Source organism: Branchiostoma floridae, chromosome 7, assembly GCF_000003815.2.
Source record: "Branchiostoma floridae strain S238N-H82 chromosome 7, Bfl_VNyyK, whole genome shotgun sequence".
Lineage (NCBI taxonomy): Eukaryota > Metazoa > Chordata > Leptocardii > Amphioxiformes > Branchiostomatidae > Branchiostoma > Branchiostoma floridae.
The window spans coordinates 24,822,714-24,826,485 of NC_049985.1; positions in this window are offsets into that span (position 1 = coordinate 24,822,714).

Genomic DNA, 3,772 nt, shown 5'->3' on the forward strand with positions numbered 1-3,772 from the left:
ATATGTAGCCGATGAAGTTGGCGCTTGTGTGGAGAGAACCCAATGTCAAACAGGGCTAAGCGTGTACACCCGCCCTCGTTACAGTTCATCACTGTGGTAGACTTCCTTATCCAGACTGCTTCCAAGTGTGTTCTCGCCGCAAAAGCGCGAGCTACATTGGCTACATATAGCGGCGAGAAGCAGAACTCCAGTTAGAAGCTCTGAGGAAGATGTCTGACAGACATCGAAACTTCAGCAGGTAATGATAATAACTGGTTGTGCAAAAGAAAATTCCTATATCCTATGATCTAACTATTAATAATTATGAAATCATATTCGGGTCTAGGAGTATGTTGTGGAGTCCCTGGCACCATTCGAGATGGAGTGCATAATTCCACAGGACTCTGTTACGGTGACGTGACTACATACAGCTGCATCCCGGGCTTCCTTCTGAAGGGCAACGCTACTGTTCTGTGTGACGACTTAGGATACTGGGGGAAAGCACCATATTGTGAACGTACGAAGAATTGAATTCTCAACATAGTTAAAGAGGTTCATCAGTCACATATGAATACAGTTACTCCAAATTTTCATCAAGCAATACCTGTTTTAAAGGTAAGGTACGTACCTCCAAATTTTCGACGGCTGACAGTCCATCTTGCTCACGGAGAATGAACTAGTATCGATTTCGCGAGAGAACACGAGAACTAGGTCAGGCTGGCGTAGATGATCATTGCCTGACCTTAGTAGTAGTTCTCGTGTTCTCTTGCGAGATTGAGACTAGTTCATTCTCCGTGATCAAGATGGACCGTCAGCAGTCGAAAATTTGGAAGTATGTACCTTACCTCTAAAAAGAGTCATTGCTTCAAGGAAATTTGGAGTAACTGAATTCTCAACGAATGAACATATAACGATTATAGACATAAAACTATACATGTGACGACTACTTATAATTGATCAAAAAATGCCGTGTCCTGTTTGATAGATATATACATGATATTTTTAATAAAACCGAAGGAACATGGTACTAAGTCACTATATATAAATCCCTCATGATTATAGGAAATACAATATCTAACCTTTAGGTCTTGTTGATAAAACCACAATATCTGTTTTTCACAACTACTGGAAGGTTTCCTAGTACTTGAAACATAAAAGGTGATGATGATGATGATGATGATGATGATGATGATGATGATGATAATGAATGCTATGATCTTCGACTTATTATTTTCTATGGTTGTTGAAAGTTCCTCATTAGATAGAATTTTAACTTTCCATCTGCAGCAAACAGCTTGTGTGACAGAACTACTCTAGCAGTTCCGCCAGCTGGCTCCAAAGTCTGCTTTGAAAGTCCCCAAGGCACTGTACCTGTGGAATACTGTCAGATGCACTGTAACGCACCTACGGTGTATAACAGGTATGTATTTTTTTTTAAATCCCTCACAGTCTTAAGCTACGCTCTCACCGGACGTGGGCACGCTTGCGGCATTGCGGGGTTTCGTTCTCTGCGTCACTATTTTGTTATTTTCTCCGATTTCTTATGAATCAGACATTGCGTAATACGTAAAAATATGGCATAGAAGACGACAAAATGCACAACAAGTAAGAAAACTCGTTCTTTATCTCTGAAATTCGTTGAGTATCTTCCGAACCCTACAATGCCGCAAGCGTGCCCCACGTCCGGTGAGAGTGCATCTGAAGTATTCATATGTTCATATTTTCTGTTTATTTTATAATTGCATACATCAAAAGTGTGATCTATCTTTTTACTTAAGTGATCTTTAATGGCAACATTTCGACTACTTCAGTGAATCATTACTGAAACATTTTCAATCATTACTGAAACATAACTATGGATTTTTAAAGAAACGACAAGATGTACGAATGCAGTGTAGAAACGTCCTGGCTGTGGATGGTTCGAGTTCACCACGCCGGAGGCCAGCAGGTCATGTACAGTGTTGACGTAGGAGAATGTTCAGGTACGTCGTTTCATGCAAGTGTACTCTAATCTTCAGTCAAAAAGTCTGTTACAGTTACATTGTCGATACTTGCTTTCTTTCTCCACCAGTTTAGTTCAGGGACTTGAGGAGCTTTTTTCCAACATGGCTGTACTCTGGGAGTCGGTGTTAGGACTAAACTATAGGAGGACTGAACCAACTTAACATATGGGTGTTAGTCTGACTACACATAACATAAACCAACATAAGTGGCGTGATCACTTCCCTTCCATATTTCTATCTCTCTCTTATTACCTTTCACCAACTAGCTATGTCCAACTATTAACATCAGTGGCACTCAACTTTTAATTGCAAGATAAATACAACTTACATCACATACAACCAAGAAGTCACGTAAACGACAATGGCTTCTATGTCTTCATCAATCTTCAACTTGTAATAACTATCCAAAAATTTACCTGTATATCCTTGTTTGAGAGTGACGGTATGCCTCTGCTCCCTTCTCCAGTGAGCTTACTAATAACGGACCATGGCAGTTCGAGTGGTCCCATCGCATTGCTCTTGTTGCAATTCCAATAACGTTAAAGTCAAAGTTAAAAGTTACCTTGCTGTAGAACTCGTTGTGTTGTATATCCTTACAGCTCCTTTGGACCCATTCGCTGCCATCACAGTGGGAGGACTTATCATCACGGCCAGCGCACCACTAGACATGACTGCTATCGAGGATGAGATGAAACAGCTGCTGTTAACAACTGGGCTTTGCACAATCCCATGCCAGGTAAGATGATAATAATAATGTTATCGGGTGTACTTGTAGCCAATAGGCAATGAGACTGATTTACATGGAGGAGGCGCCTCCACGAGCACGGGACCCCCGTTTGACGTCCCTTCCGAAAGACAATTTCGTGGAATTCTTGGTCTCCCATCCAAGAACTGTTCGGACTAGCTGCACGCTGCTTAACTTCCGAGATCGGGGGATCGGGTGTATCGATATAGCAAATAACTATATAGCAAAAACTATGAGATTTTTTAATGTCTCTTATTACACGATAGCAAAAGATTTCCATCGCAGTCACTGGTTTGCACTTAAGATGTTTTTTTTTTGTATAGAGATTAGTATATATTTGTTGGATAGACCTCGTGGTTCGATAAACTGAATGAGATGTAAATTGAGAACATTCCAGTTTGGTTAAGGTCCATTTTACTGTTTCGCTTCTACGTTAAAGTATTATAAGTGGCGCTATAGTATGGAGCATGCGTCCTAGACATCTATATATTTGTTTGAAACTTTCAACATCTACAGATAGGTGAAATAAGCGTGGATGTGTCACCTACTGCAAGAGTAGGACCACGTCTGAAACAACAGAGCGGCCGTGTTGAGTATCAGGTCTCCATCCAGCTTCTTGCCTACGCTGACCCGACCGTGGTGACCTCAACCAACACCATTCAGATGGAATGGGTACGTCTGGCAGGAGAACTCAGGTAAAGATGTTAAGAATCAAAACATTTTCTTCTGTTGACAAGTTTTTTTATTATCAATTGTAAAATCCTGTGAAGAGAAGACCTTACAAGTTTGCAGTTCAAGTAACTATCAATTTTAATGTAAAAGGCAAATTAATCATACCTTTAATGTACGTAGTTCAGTGGTTAACAATCATACCTTACGGCAAATAGGTTGCGACCCTGCATCCTCACTCGACATTCACGCTGCTAGAGAGGTTGGCTAAATTGGCATTTTGACCTTCCATTGCTTTCTCATTAATGAATTAAGAAAGAATAGAGCCGTAACGAATTTTGATAGATGGGCATGAAAGAATTCTAAATCTGCTTTT